The sequence below is a fragment of the Adiantum capillus-veneris genome, chromosome 11 (genome assembly GCF_014529385.1).
Source record: "Adiantum capillus-veneris isolate H3 chromosome 11, ASM1452938v2, whole genome shotgun sequence".
Lineage (NCBI taxonomy): Eukaryota > Viridiplantae > Streptophyta > Polypodiopsida > Polypodiales > Pteridaceae > Adiantum > Adiantum capillus-veneris.
In genome coordinates, this window is record NC_140941.1 from 12,830,524 (window position 1) to 12,847,568 (window position 17,045).

The 17,045-nt window shown below is 39.7% G+C and overlaps 1 pseudogene; it reads left to right on the forward strand.

The window, feature by feature from the left end:
* Positions 1-9,655: 9,655 nt before the first annotated feature.
* Positions 9,656-10,150, forward strand: LOC147446902 (uncharacterized; annotated as a pseudogene).
* Positions 10,151-17,045: the final 6,895 nt, after the last annotated feature.

Sequence of the window (17,045 nt, forward strand, 5' to 3'; positions counted from 1 at the left end):
CCCTCTCCTCACTCTCATGTTTCCTTTCCCTCTTTCTCTCTCCTCTCTCTCTCTCTCTCACACACACACACATAGTGTTTTTGAGAGAGAGAGAGAGAGAGAGAGAGAGATAGAGAGAGAGAGAGAGAGAGAGAGAGAGAGAAGAGTACAAACATAAATAAAAACACACACACATACATAAACAAAGAATGCACACACACATTGAGAGAGGAAAAGAGAGAGAGAGAGAGAGAGAGAAGAGAGAGAGAGAGAGAGAGAGAGAGAGAGATGAGAGAGAGCATGCATAAACAAAAAAACGCACACATTGAGAGAGGAAAAGAGAGAGAGAGAACATGCATATAACAAAAAACGCACACATTGAGAGAGGAAAAGAGAGAGAAAACATGCATAAACAAAAAAAACGCACACACGTTGAGAGAAAAAGAGAGAGAAACTAATTTAACGTCGTAGGAAACTAATTAAAATTAAAAAGACCTAAAGATCTAGCCGACGAGGAGTTGAACTCAAGACCTATTATTCAAGAGGGAAATGGCATAACCAATCTATCATACTTGGCATGGGTGATAGAAAGGTTATACCATTTATCTCTTTTTATTGGCATACACATCCACACACGCGCAAAACACACAAGAAGGAAGAGAGTTATAACGTCGTAGGAAACTATCCTAAAAGACGTTAAAGATTAGGTTAGATGTAGACTTACGTTAAATTAGATTTAGGTTTATTTAAGTAAATTAGATTAGATTTAGGTTTATTTTAGTTAGATTTACGTTTATTTACGCTAGATTTAGATTTACGTTATATTAGATTAGATTTAGGTCTCCATTGACTGCGATGCCTGCATGAAGCGGGTGAAGAAAGCCCTCAATGGAATATAGGGTATTGTTGCCTTCACTCATGGTGGGCTCCGTCGATCCAAAAGTATGGTGAAATGTCTTCAGAAGATAGGGAAGAAGGTGGATCTTCTGGGCGGCAAGAGTCACTACATCCCCGACCATGACCCTCTAGACAACCTCTAGTCATTCAACAGCAACTTCAAAGTTAGTAACAAGAGCAAGAACGTCCAAAGGGCCAATTGCTGTCGTCAGATGTGGATGGAGATGAGGCAGCGTCACCGCCGGAAGTTAACTCTCACATCTTTAGTGATGAGAATGCCAACTCTTGCTGAGTTATGTGAAAAATTATGTTTAAATCAGTTTTAAGGTTCTTATAATCCCTGTTAGTTTAGTTCTTTGTTTTTAATATAACAAATTTACGTTAGATTTAGATTTATGTTATATTAGATTAAACTTAGTTTATTTAGGTTTACCCACACACACACACACACACACACACACACACACACACACACATACACAAGAAGAAGAGTTTTTGAACGTCGTAGGAAACTATCCCAAAAGACGTTAAAGATTAGGTTAGATGTAAACTTACGTTAAATTAGATTTAGGTTTATTTTTAGTTAGATTTACGTTTATTTAGATTTACGCTTATTTTACGTTAGATCGAGTCCACGCAAGAATTACTTACGGTTTAGGGTTTAGAGTTAGACGAACAGTGAAAAGATCTACTGTGAAAAGATGCTAAGATGCTGTGAAGTGCTACAGCTAGAGAAGAGGCAAAGGGGTTTTGTCCACTACATGCAGTATCATGTAGACGTGGGTCTTTAGATTTCTTGTACCACAAATATAGGTATTGACCATAAAGACGAGATTATAACCCGGTGGTTCTGATCTCCGTGCACCTTTAGAACGAGGTGTGCTGGGATTGGACACGACTAGAGAATGTGAGAGAGAGAGAGAGAGAGAGAGGAGAGAGAGAGAGAGAGAGAAGAGAGAGAGAGAGAGAGAGAGAGAGAGAGATAAGACGAAGAATGCCAATACAATATTAAATTTGTTGTCCAGGTTATAAGATTTTTATCCTCATTATGAGTAGTGACGAGGATGTGGGACCGTCCAACCGAAACACCTGTCTCTCAACGAGGATCTTATGTCCTTGTAATCAATGCAGCATGCTGTGCGACGGACAAGACGTGTTTCTTTGTAGCACGTTCGCGAATTTGGCGAGTTCTTATCCATCTATTATAGATCGAGTTGTTGCCAATTATAACTCGTCGGACTCTGACACTGGCCAACAAGCAGCAATCTTGCAACCCAATAGACGTGTTCACAGGCGCTTTGGTCAAGCAGCATATGTGAGGCCACAAGATGTAGCCTCTGACAAGCTCGGGGGATGATCATGCAGAGCACATTCCCAACGAGGCAATGTTTGAGCACGACATTGATGAAATGATCGAGACGATCATGGATTCAGAAAGGCTTATCTATGATGATATGAAAAGTGAAGCCGATACGCCATTGTATAATGGAGCACGTATGTCTAGATTGAAAGCACACTCCTGGTTCTTCTCACATGCAGGCAAAGTTTGGATGGAGTGACACTAGCGTCACAGCGCTTTTCAGGTGATCTATTACAATTAGTTTACTTTAATAAAAATGTATAATGATCCGATAGATTTTTACACGACTGTATCGTATTTTTATGTTGTGTAGATTGCTTAAAGAGCACATACTACCAGCTGACAATGTGATGCCAGATTCCCGAGATGAAGCAAGAAAGATTTTGCGAAACTTGGGGATGGATTACAATTCTATCCACGCTTGTCCTAATGACTGCATTCTTTTCAGAGGGGAATACATAGACATGGAGAAGTGTCCGAAATGTAATTCCGAAAGATATCGAGTAGATCTCCACGGGACAAAAATCCCACAAAAGGTTTTGCGACATTTTCCTCTGCTTCCTCGCATCAAGCAATTCTTCGAATGTAAGTCCATGGCCGCCCTAGCATCATGGCATGAGGAGAATAAATCTTCGGATGGTGTGCTATGAATTGCTGCAGATTGCACAGCCTGGAAACATATAGATGGAACATGGTCGGATTTTGCTAGGGAAGCTCGAATTTGCGCTTAGGCCTGGCTATGGATGGCGTAAATCCATTTGGTCAAAGATCAACATCTTACAGTGTATGGCCCGTTGACATCGTCAACTACAACATTCCCCCGTGGTTGACTACGAAGAAGGGGCACCTATGGCTAAGCTTGATTGTGCCAGGGCGATATAAAGTGGAGATATGGATGTGTATCTTCGTCCACTATTGGAAGAGCTACAACAATTGTGGATTGGCATAGAGGTGGTGGATATGAGCCGACACACAGGAGGACAGAATGCTTTGATCAGAGGCATTCTAATGTGGACCATGCATGACTATCCCGGGCTAACAGAATGCTCAGGTGATCTATTGACACTCCTCACTCAGACACTATAAATCTTGTTTTTTCCCATAGTTGATCTATTATCATGTGTATACATGCATGGCTTCAAACAAGCGGATACAGAGCATGTGTCACATGTGGACCTAGACTGAATGCACGTAGGGCGCCCTCACTGAAGAAGCAAATCTACAAGGTCATCAAGCGTATCTTCCAGAGAATCATGTGTTACGCGACGGCGTTTTGGGAAGAGAGCCACCAAGGATGTCTGCACAAGCATGGTTAGAGCAGAAGGAGATGTGCGATGCCGGATTGCCTCCAGGGATGAAGAGACTATCTCTATGGTACGAGTTACCATACTGGCCCCGACTCATGATCAATCACTTGCTCGATCCAATGCACATATTCAAGAATGTGGGTAATCTAGTATGGGACCATCTGACCGGCAAGAAAGATACTTTGGGAGCCAGAGTTGACCTTAGAAATGTGGATCGTATGGAGCAATATTGGCCGCTAAACAGCGTCTGATGGATCGATAAAACTCCCTAAAGCACCATGGATTTTCACAGGAGCCCAAGAACGCAAAGTAAAAGAGACCATTCGATCTTGCGGACCCCCACTGGCGTAATGCACTCGCTCGAACGTGTTTTACTAAAGAAGAAAGCTTACCGGTTTGAAGTCACACGATTGGCATAAAATGTGTCAGGTACGTTCACAAGTGGACTTTAATATCATTGCATAAAATATGGACTTTAATATCATTGCTGCACATACTTTACAGTTTATTTTACGGGTTGCATTGAGGGATGTTTGTCTCTCGACATCCGTAACACAATCTACAAACTTGCAAAGCTGGTGCAATGGATCTCACAAAAGGAGATCAACGTAGACTCCATACCATTCGCCAAACTAAATGTTGCGGAGCTTGTGTGCATGTTTGAGAAACATTTTCCTACTACCATGCTAACCATTCAGGTGCATCTTCTTGTTCACATAGTTGATGAGGTGGAAATAGCTGGCACAATTCATTCCAGATGGATGTTCTTCTTAGAACGTTTCATGAAAACGCTTAAGGGATACGTGTGTCAAAAGGCACGTCCGGAGGGTAGCATGGCAGAAGGTTGGTTGGTATCAGAGTCCCTGGTGTACATTGGAGAGTGGCTAGATGGATTTGATAAAGCCCGGGACACGGTATGGCGAACCATAGATGATGAGCGCATATCTGGGATTGTCATGTGCAATCTCGGTGTTGAGAAGAAGATGACGGAAGATCTAGAGGCTTAAATCAACCGATTTTGCATGCTTCACAATCCAGTGATGCAAAAGTGGATTTCACAATATGAGGATGCAAAGCAAGAGCGACAAAGGGCACGAATCGAGTGGAGACGGGGAAGACGACCACGAAGCACTATCCGACGGGTCTGGAGAGCCTACCAACATTCATGAGCTTAGGATGGTTGCACAACCAATTGAAAGCGCACAACAATGCGGTGACGAAGTGACTGAGGAAGAGTGGGAGTACTCTCGGGTTGCGCGACCAAGGTAAGTTTGCAATGTACGACTAGCTAGTTACTTTATTTCTAAACGTTTGAACGGCCCACTCATATTCTTTGTTAGTTGTAGTATAAGTCATACACAGCAGCATGGTGTAATTAAAGGTCGACATTTTAGGGTGGAACGGATTGACAAAAAGCGTTTTACTCAAGATTGTGGAATCATGGCAAAATTTGAACAGTCTAGTCGACGACGTTCCTCTGATGCAGATCTTGTGGTGGCGGAACTCACTTACTTCGGCACGCTACAAGAGATTTTGAGGATCGATTACAGAGGATTTTTTGTCGACTTGTTCGACGTGCAATGGTTCAAGATAATCATGGAGGGTCGCAACGCTACTGTGCGTAGAGGAGAGTCTGGTTTTCTTGAGGTGGATTCTACTAAGAAATGGACTGACCTAAGAGACACTTTCGTCCTACCCGAGCATTGTGAACAAGTAAGTATGTAAATAGTTAACATCCCCCTTTTACAAGTTATGTGCTTGAAAGCTCTCATGTAAGTTATGTGGCTCTGGCAGGTAATTTTCATCCTACAAAGTCTACAATATCAAACTGGTGGTACGTCATAGAGGTAGCCCCTCGTAGTGCAAGGACGTATGAAGGCTACCGTGTGCCAATCACAACGCATCAATGGAGGAGATCAGAGAAGATGCTCAATCAGAAGCCGCTGCGGTGGTGCATGACGAGCATCAAGATGCTACTACTCTATATGCATGGGGTGCATGCAGAGGATCTACAAAATGAAACAGAGGATATGTGTTTAAACAGAGAGCTCTATATAGATATAGGAAGTTATGTTGAGCTATGCGAGGATGAGAGAGAGATCTCTTAAAGCCACAAATATTGTATTTGAATAATTTTGCTCCGGGTTGTAAAAGCTCTGGCTCTCTAAGTACCTTCCATGGTTTATAACGGTCTTTTATACTCGCGCTCACATCTTTTGATTGAAAATTCTGAGTTTTCGACTTGCCTCTTCTATCACTCAATTCATTGCGTCATTGTATTTATATGCGTCATTACGTCATTGTATTTAATGGTCTTTGCGTCATTGTCTACTCTATTCATTCAATATTAAGTTTAAATATTCGTGTGTTTAATGCAGGTATGGATGATGAGGAGTTTCTTTCTTCTTTGTCACCGCTGCAGAGACAGTGGTACGTGGAGCGTCATCGCTCTGGCGCATCATAGCGCGTTCCTACTCCATCCGCATCTCCCTCTCTTTCGGAGCCTTCGATGCGCTCCGAAGCTTCGGCGTCGACGAGACGATCTTCACACTCGTCTAGGCACCGGCTCTCTAGTGGTGGTGGTGGCGGTTGTTGTGGGGATTCCGCCACCGATGCCTCCACACCGCCTCGTGTTCGACGAGGCTCTTTACCCTTCCCCTTCTTTGCCCGCCCCACACCACCACAGCATCGCCATCTACGCAGGTTTTGCGCGGCTGACTGTTCCTAGCAGCTACACACCTCTACCTACTCCGCCAGGAGCCACCCCACTCGAACACTCCTCGCTTCGGGGCCCAGACGTCGGTGGAGACACCTGACGTCCGTACCCCATCGACACGCCGCTAGAGACCCCTGTCGGGACACCCAGGTTCACGCGTCACCGGCCAGAGGGCTTGCCTTACTCTGTCGACTTCAGCAGCGGCATCATCATGACGGCAAGAAGGTGATCTCGCGCATGCACCACTCTCAGCTGTTTAGACACTACAATACTAAACAAATGGAGTGAAGTACCAAGTGATTTAAAAGACAGAGTCATCAGCATACTTCATGATGAGTTTCCTGTTCCAACACGGGATCAGCGCTTCAATGAGGACCTGATGAAGATTCGAATGCGCGAATACTGCAAAGACAAGCGTTCCGAAGTGCAAAACAATCAAGCATGGGTGGAACAGGCCAGAGTGGCTGGCCAAAGAAGATTGGAAGAATGTGAAAAGAAAGCAGCGCGCGAAAATCCCGACAAGTGGAAGCAAACAAAGGATGCAGCCAGAGCACGAGTTGAGGCAGGGAGCTCGCACCACTTGGGGAGCGGTGGATGGGCATCATTTGAGGCCGATTTTGTAAGTGTTTTCGCATTGCTCTTTATGTTCGATAGTTTAGGGTTTATGAGTTTTTTAATTCTAACATAATGAAATCTTTGTATGTTTTGACAGTGGTCGATGACAGGACGTGATCCCACACCGTACGAGCGCGAGTACGCAGACAGGAAGGGCTTAAATGCCTTGATGGACATTCTCAGTTCTCGCGGCGGCATGGTTAGTATTAGGGTTTACTCTTTCTATTTTTTGTATTGTTTTATAAATGTCGTTATATGTTTATACTTACTGAAAGCTGTCTTATTGTCTTTTTTTGCAGAATCCGACAGATACGTCGCTTGGACCGCGATGAGACGTCTGACTAGACGACGTCAGTTTAGCCGTAGCTAGATAGCATTAGTTTAGGGTTTCTCATAGCTTATGTATCATGAGACGGATTTTATACGTCTTTTTGAACCATGTATATTATTACATTTGTCACCACAGTTCATTTTGCCAATCAATTCTTTATGCCTATGATGTTGTACAATTGTCATTATTACATTTGCCAATCAATTCATTTTGCCTATGATGTGTACAATTGTCAATTTTTACGCTTGTCAATTTTGCAAACAATGCGTCTTGTGGGTGACTATTTTGGGTCTATATCTACCCTTGCACTTTTTTTTAAAAAGTGAATCAAGTACAATATGGTTGATGGGTGGCAGGGCATTCAATGCCCTGTCACCAAAAAAATTTCTCTCGGGTGTCGCTATAACCGTCGCTATTTATGGCTCTGTAGCGTCGCTATGAGCGTCGCTATAGCTATAGACTTCTGTGTAAACGTCGCTATATGCGAGCTCGCTATGAGCGTCTTTATATAGCGACGCTCTCGTAACGACGCTATTAGCGACGGTTTTAACGACGCCGGGGGTTATAAAACTTAGTGTATTTCTGTCGCTAACAGCGTCACAAGAGCACACAACCTCTTGTAGTGAATCCTACACAACTTTCATCTGAGAGTGAGAGAGAGAGAGAGAGAGAGATAGAGACCTCCTTGACCTCAAAGCTGCACAAGAAGCCCCAAAAAAAAAAATAGGTTAGAAAAAGATTACAGAGCATGAGATTTGGCCTTGTTAAGACATGGCCATTAAGGTAGACTGTAAGTTACCATCAAAGGCTCATGCAATGGCCTAGGATCCCTCAAAATTTGGGCATTTTAGGAAGTGTTAAGAATGGAATTGACATTGGGTGAGAAAATAAAACTTTTTTGCTTCAACTATGCAATGTTTTACGATATCAAAGGCTAGATTTGGAAGGCTAGAGGCATCACCTACCAGGTTTTCTATCAAAGGTTACCACTCAATCTGGTTGCCTTAAAGAAAAGCAAGCCTTCCTTTCTTGAACTAGCTATAAGAAAGGGATCAACATTAATTCGCATGCATTAGGTCTCCCAAATGTTGGAAAAATGAAAAGCCTTTCAAAAACATGAGGAAACTAAAAGACCCATTATGACTAAACTGAAAAGTGAAAAGATTTTTTGTGTCCATATAAATATAAAGAGATGGTTGGGTACACATTAATACATATGTGTTTAATGTGTGCTTTTTCTTCAGTTTAGAGTGTGTCCAGCTAGCTAGCTGCAGTGAATTTTATTCTTCAAGCTATTAGGAGAGCTAAATATTAGGTTTTCACATGCAGCAGAGGAATGGTTTATTTATTGGCATTTCTGTTTTTAAACGTTATGCATCCTTATGGAAGGCATTGACCTTTACATAGGGGGAGACACATTGAGATATTGTGATTGACGGTGCACAAATTTTTGAAGACCATCATACATAGCATTTATGAATTAATTGACCCCTTGTGCAACTTGGTGATTGGTGGTTCGATTCCCCCTGTGGAATCCTACACAACTTTCAATCTGAGAGAGAGAGAGAGAGAGAGAGAGAGAGAGAGAGAGAGAGAGAAGAGAGAGAGAGAGAGAGAGACCTCCTTGACCCTCAAAGCTGCACAAGAAGCCCCAAAAAAAAACTTAGGTTAGAAAAGAATACAGAGCATGAGATTTGGCCTTGTTAAGACATGGCCATTAAGGTAGACTGTAAGTTACCATCAAAGGCTCATGCAATGGCCTAGGATCCCTCAAAATTTGGGCATTTTAAAGAAGTGTTAAGAATGGAATTGACATTGGGTGAGAAAATAAAACTTTTTGGCTTCACAAACTATGCAATGTTTTACGATATCAAGGCTTTTTTTTTTGAAGAATTGGAAAGGTCTAGTAGCATCACCTACCAGGTTTTTCTATCAAAGGTTACCACTCAATCTGGTTGCCTTAAAGAAAAGCAAGCCTTGCTTTCTTGAACTAGCTATAAGAAAGGGATCGATCAACATTAATTCGCATGCATTAGGTCTCCCCAATGTTGGAAAAATGGAAAAGCCTTTCAAAACATGAGGAGAAACTAAAAGACCCATTAAACTAAAATGAAAGTGAAAAGATTTTTTGTGTCCATATAAATATAAAGAGATGGTTGGGTACACATTAATAATATGTGTTTTAATGTGTGCTTAAGTTTTCTTCACTTTAGAGTGTGTGTCCAGCCAGCTTGCTAGCCTGCAGTGAATATTTATTTTTCAAGCATTAGTGAGAGCTAAATATTAGGTTGTCCATGCAGCAGAGGAATGGTTTATTTATTGTTTATCTTTGACAATAAGGGAAGTAGGTGGTGGTGAGGGGTGCGATTGACGAAGCAGAAGGAATGAGGGAATGAGAGACGGGTGGGCTTGCTTCATCGATCCTTTATAGGAAAGGCAGGCAGGTGAGAATGTCACACGGTCCATTGCAGGTAACCCGTTCGCGATTCATGACGCAGTGGTTAAGGTCGATGCAGGCGGAAGGAGAAGTCCCAAGGGACGCGGCGGCAGTGAACGGGCAGGTGGCGGTAAGGGACGTGGCCGTCTTGAGGCCGGGGTTTCTGCAGGTGTCAAGATATCGACTAGTGTCACTGGCGCAAACGAGGGACGCTCGTTCCAGTATCGATGCTCGACGCGTCCATGTGTCATTTCCGTCGTTGCATTCGCCCTCATCACGGACCCCGCCAACGTCATGCTGCGGCAGGTACTGGAATTGATGCTCTGTATTTAAAATAAGAAATAAGGAAAAAATCAAAATTCCAGCAGCTGATTGCTTTTACATCCTAGTTTCTCGACATGGGCTCGATCCCCGTCTGCAGCACAGGCCGCCTATGGACCTAAATACGACTCATCGAGAGAAGAAAGGTGAGAGAGAGGAACGAGAAGAGGGAGTCGAGAGTGATTAGAGTGGAGGGATGAAGTGGAGGGACTCAGTGGAAAATTTAGAGAGAGAGAGGAGAGAGAATTAGGGCTATCGAGAGAAAGAGAGAGAGAGAGAGGCATTCGCTCGTACTTGTCCTTTGCGCACTCCGTGCTGCATCGTGAAGAGAGCAGCAGGGCAACGAAAATTGCATGGCGCAATGCAGGCCTAATGAAGGCCATGTTATTGTATGCCTGCCTCGCTACTGTTTCTTCTTCGTGATAGCTAGTATTTATCATACAATGCATAACATCATGAGCTTCTTCTCGGGAGCCTCCCTCACATAAGCTCATGATGTTGAGGTGAGTCATAATGTGGGAATTATTGTGAGAATCTGTCCATACGCGAGAGAGAGAGAGAGAGAGAGAGAGAGAGAGAGAGAGAGAGCATTCGCTCGTACTTGTCCTTTGGGCACTCCGTGCTGCATCGTGAAGAGCAGCAGGGCAACGAAAATTGCATGGGGCAATGCAGGCCATGTTATTGTATGCCTGCGTCGCTACTGTTCTTCTTCGTGATAGCTCGCAGTTTTGCAGTTTGAGCTCGTTCTCTTTCGCTGATTTCTCGCTGGCTCGCCACCTTCTTATTATACTAGCTTAATTTCCTCGCTCCTCTTGGAATCTCCTCAACATTGTTTACAATTTACTAATCTAATATATTCCACATTTTTGCGGCTTCCCACTCTCTCACTGAGCAGAGAGTGTCTAAGTTCGAGAAAAATCATTTTTCTCGAATGTTGTTAAATCACATTCTTAAACATACTAGTAAAATAAATTACACATTATCTTATACTTTTTCTCATGCTTCCCTCCTCGTGAACTTCGTATCTCTTCATCTCTCCTAAAAGAGGCTCTTTGTCGAGCATTATAACTTTTAAAATGACAAACTAGAGTTTGATGAGCTTAACTCGAGACTAGAGAATTTATACGGTACTTTTGGAAAAGGTGTACCACAACTCACAATGTGGGTCATTTATCAATCCAAAATAAAACAAAGTGAAGAATCACGGTGGCTTGCTAAGGAAATGCAATGCAAAAGTAAATGAGGGGTTGTCTCTAGAAAATTTACTTTTTCATAACAAGTATTTTATAGATGATTTATTATAAACGGAGGAATAAATATATAGCAAAAGGTGACCAATAGTTAAGTTTTTTTATGTGGTAAACATGGCAAAGTTACTTGCTGATCAAATTGGCAGAACTTGAAAACTTAGTTTCATGCTTTTTGAGATGAATGTTATGATGATCTATAGAAAGAAACCAATGTGATTATTTCCATATAGGTTGAGATTTTAAGGTTAATATCAACATTTAAATGACATCTAAGTATGATCAAATGACATTGATCATTGGATTATAGAAACATTTCTACAGGAATAATGGACGTAAATAATTTTGTGTGAAAATTGAAGTTAATAATAATAATATTTCATGAAGATGGAACTAATTAATGGCATTTTTTCTTCTCACAAAATTCTCTTGTTCACGTGTTACATGTGAGATATATATATGAGTTTTTTTTTTGAAATGTAATTTATCAATATTTGAAATGTTTCAACCTAATCTCTAATAATATTACATGTTACACTAAAGTAACAAGGTGACATTTGCACATTAAAATGAAAGTTGAAAGACATCCCTTAGTTATGAAGAAATTCTTTCACTTAAGGACAATTTATATTATAATATTTTCACACTTTATAATTCTTTCATTATCAATGCCTTCAAAAAAATATATTCACTACTTACATAGTGCAAGGACACTCTAAAAGAGAGGAAAGCCCTAAAGAGAAAATAAGCAAAGAAAAACACAAATGTATCAAGCATTTATTTGGATACAAAAGTCCTTTTAACTTTTCATTTCCATGGGTCTTTTTACCCACAAACTCACCTTTATTTATGCATTTAAGATGTTTTGCAAGAAAAGCTTTTTATTTTTTCGAGATTGGGAAGACCTAATTAGTTGTAAAGAAATTATTTCCTATGAAAGAAAAATGCACAACTACAAAAGTATATTTTAAATAAAAAAGTTGAGAAGAAAGTCTTTAGGTCCTTAAACGAAGGGACCTATTTAGAACAAACAAAGACAAAAAAAAAAAAAGTCAATTAACACTAGAATGGTAACCTAACAGGACATAAAAGTGTCCTTTCAGGGTTTTGGAAAAAAATTCCAAAACTATAGTAGATCCACTCATTTTGAAAAATCCTTTCATGAGCTTATAGTTCAATAACTACTACATATGGAAAAAAATGAGAAACTTGTAATTTTTCTCATCCCTTGGTCACTACAAGCCTCCAAAGTTGATGGACCAGTGCATTTTGCCCAAAACAGCAATTTCTTACGGTTGATTGCATATAAAAAAGAGTGGAGATTTTTGTAGGACTTGAGATAAAATGCCTCGTTAACTTCAATGGGTTGCTGACCAAAACATATGGTTGTTTTTACCTCACTAATTTTTTTTTGGGAAAAAAAAGATACAAAAAAGTTGCATTTTTGCCATTCTACGGACCTATCATCAAAGTTTAATTTCTATAGTCATGCTCAATACAGATACTATATACATGTTTTCTTAGTTCCCTTTGGGCCTATGGATTCAAAAGGAGCCATGGAGCATGTCAAAAGGATAATGGATCTCTTACCATTGGAACCTTAGGGACAATGATAAAGTGCTAAATACAACAAACATGAAAAAATTGGGTTTGGCATTATGACCTCTAGAAACCCATAGAAACTACTCAATATCTAGCCAAGTTTGTAGTCTATGCTTAGATATGGTTACTACCTACAAAATACACACAATTGGCCTAAGAAACTAGCAATATTGAAAAAGTTATACTTGCTACTGTAAAATGTATCTTATTCTTCAACAATCAAAAAACTCAACCATCATCATATACTATGCTATATAGCATATTAGGTCCCCCAAAACTCAAGGAAGATTAGCTTTATGTTATACATTACACTTGCACAATAAAAATTGAATTTGGATATCAAGAAAGCCACCAAAAAAATCATAAAAGTGCTTTTTTGGCCAAAAAAACAGGATTATCAATTCTTGTAAATTGGTCATAACTTTCAATTTTAACACTTAGCTCTCCCTACAAGCATCAAAACATGTTGAGAACTATGAAGGCCTAACCTCTAGCCATCTAAACCTCACAAATATGAAGTTTAGAGTGGTATAGTTGCCAAAAATTGAAAAAAAAAAGCCAAAAACAGGACCCATTTTTTCACACAGTTTAGGTTCAAAAAATGTTGTTCAAGAGTAAGGTTAATGGTGAGATCGATACTCCAAAAAAAATGCTAAGTTTTTCTCAGCTCACAAGGCAACTTTGTGGATATATAGCACCTAGAAACTCATTTTCATACTCTTCAAATAATTCAAGCAAAATGGTCACTTAACAGGACACAAAAGTGTCCAAGGACATAAAAGTGTTCTGTTACCATTTCTAGTGTTAAGCATTAAATAAAAGGACCAACGTAGAATGATGTAAATACCCATTTACATTATGAAAAGAAGATATATTCTTTATAGACCCTTCCTTTTCAATGAAAGAGGACACTTATCCATCATCAACAACCTCTCTATAAACGGCTCAAAATTTGCACATTTTTCCAACATTTCCCTATGGCCTTCTGCAGGCCAAAAAAACCTTTATAATTCCAAATGATACTATATACAACTACATTAGACTTTTCATATTAGGAAATCCTCAATAGAAGAGTGTAACTTCGAGGAAATTGATTTTTCTCAAATACTTAAGACCTCATTGTTTAAGTCCTTTCACATTCTTAAACACAATATATATATACATACATATATATAAATACACACACACACACATATATATATACATACATACATACATACATATATACATACTATATACTATATATATATATATATATATATATATATATATATATATATATATATATATATATATATATATATATATATATAGATATATAGAGAGAGAGAGAGAGAGAGAGAGAGAGAGGAGAGAGGAGAGAGAGAGAGATTGATTGTATCACCAATATATTACAAATCAACCAAACTTTGAGGGATAGAGGGTTACATCGAGCTTAGTTATAGGTACTACTATTGCAAATAGCCCACTCCTTTACAATGCAGGGCTCGATCGGAAGGCGAGGGTCGCCCTAAACCAATCATCCGAGTTATGCCATTAACTTACAACATATATCGTCGCCTTGCTTTCTTGTACAATCTCTGAGAAGCTAGCCACAGAGAAGTCGCTATCAAAGTCATGCCAGTTCTTGGCCTTCTAGATATTATTGAAAAAACAGTTGCTGGCAAACACATTAGGAGAAGCCTTAAGAGGGAGTGTATAAAATCAAGGAAAATGATTTTTCTCAAATATTGTAAGCCCTCATTGTTTATGTCCTTTCATGTACTTAATGTGTGTGTGTGTGTGTGAGAGAGAGAGAGAGAGAGTTCATGTAGCAAAAGAATTTATAGCTTTCTTTGGGGAGTGTCCCTATAGTGCAAGTAGTGAATACATATATTTTGAAGCCATTAGGTATATCTTTTAACTTTTCATATTAGGAGAAGCCTTAACAAGGAGCGTGTACGTTTGATAAAAATGACTTTATCAAATGTTGTAAGGCCTCATTGTTTAAAGTTTGTTCACTTTCTTAAACGAGAGTGAGTGTGTGTGAGTGTGTGTGTGTGTGTGTGAGAGAGAGAGAGAGAGAGAGAGAGAGAGAGGAGTGTGTGTGTTTATGTAACAAAATTTTCTTTGGGAAACAAACAGTTGGACTATATACATCACAAAGAGGACAAAAGATAACAAACCAGTCCTTGTAAAAGAGAGAGAGAGAGAGACACACACACTCTTATAAAAATGTAGTAGAAATGTTTTTCAAGAGGTTAACTTCCATGTGGTAGCATGAGAATTGCACACTATCTTAGTGTTGCCCACAATGTATGTTGATTGCAAACAAATAGCACCACAAACTAGACTTATCATTTTTGCCTTAAGTGCTTATTATGTTAAAATTTTTATGTCCTTTTGATCTTTTATCTTGTGAGAATTTTTTCTAAAATGCGGTTAAATGATAGTCACAGGTCTTACACTTCAACTTTGATGTAGACTTTCCACTGATCAATTCATCTACGTAGTTCCACTCATATTCTTTTACTATCTTCTTAAGATCTATACACTCAAATAGAACTAATTATTAAATACACATCTAAAATCGAATCCTAATACCATTTACGTTACTTTATTTGTTAACGTTTTGAACCTCTTTAGATTATAACTATAAAAAATAATTTTTTTTCAAGTATAAGCTTTCACTTTACACCTGACATGATAAATAAATCGCTTAGTCTGTCTCAATAACTTCCAGGTGTGAGTACGTAAACTTTACACAAAGCAAGATATTTTTAAAAAGACGATCTAAATTACCTCCAATTAAGTGTGAGTGTCCCTCTCCACATGGCAAGCAATCAAAATTCACTACTTCTCTAAATCTCTTCTAGGTGTGATAATACCTCTACACAAAGAGAGAGATTATTATTTAATCTACCTAAATTGTCTATAGTGCGAGTATTACTCTATGCACGACAGAAAATCATAGATAAATCTAACCTAAGTTAATTCCAGGTGTGAACATAGTTCAACACACAACAAGTAATCCTTAACTTTTATTATCTAACTAAAACTACCACTACAAGAGGCTATTCATATTAGTGACGCTCACACAGCGACGCTAAAAAAAAAAAATCCGGCGTCGCTATGAGCGTCGCAAATTTACAAGTAAATTTGCGACGCACATAGCGACGTCGGCTGGGCAAAAAACAATAACAGAGAGCGCCCAAAAACTGATCTCAGATCTGATTTCGGCGCCCTCAAGCTTTTAAGCGCCCCCTCCTCTCTCGCTCTCTCTCTCTCTCTCTCTCTCTCTCCTCTCTCTCTCTCTCTCTCTCTCTCACACACACACACACACTCACGACACAGGAAGGAGAGCCAGGTAGGGGAAGGAGAGCTCCCTCTCTCACTTCCCTTCCCCTCCCTCTCTCTCTCTCTCTTCCCTCTCTCTCTCTCTCTCTCACACACACACACAACATAGAGAGAGAGAGAGAGAGAGAGAGAGAGAGAGAGAGAGAGAAAGAGCACAAACATAAACAAAAACGCACACACATATACATAAACAAAGAATGCACACACACATTGAGAGAGGAAAGAGAGAGAGAGAGCATGCATAAACAAAAAACGCACACATTGAGAGAGGAAAAGAGAAAGAGAACATGCATAAACAAAAAACGCACACATTGAGAGAGGAAAAGAGAGAGAAAACATGCATAAACAAAAAAACGCGCACACATTGAGAGAGAAACTAATTTAACGTCGTAGGAAACTAATTAAAATTAAAAGACCTAAAGATCTAGCCGACGAGGAGTTGAACTCAAGAAGACATATTATTCAAGAGGGAAATGGCATAACCAATCTATCATACTTGGCATGGGTGATAGAAAGGTTATACCATTTATCTCCTTTTATTGGCACACACATCCACACACGCGCACACACAAAAGAAGAAGAGAGTTATAACGTCGTAGGAAACTATCCTAAAAGACGTTAGAGATTAGGTTAGATGTAGATTTACGTTAAATTAGATTTAGGTTTATTTAAGTTAAATTAGATTAGATTTATGTTTATTTTTAGTTAGATTTACGTTTATTTACGCTAGATTTAGATTTACGTTATATTAGATTAGATTTAGGTCTCCATAGACTGCGATGCCTGCATGAAGCGGGTGAAGAAAGCCCTCAATGGAATATAGGGTATTGCTGCCTTCACTCATGGTGGGCTCCGTCGATCCAAAAGTACTGGTGAAATGTCTTCAGAAGATAGGGA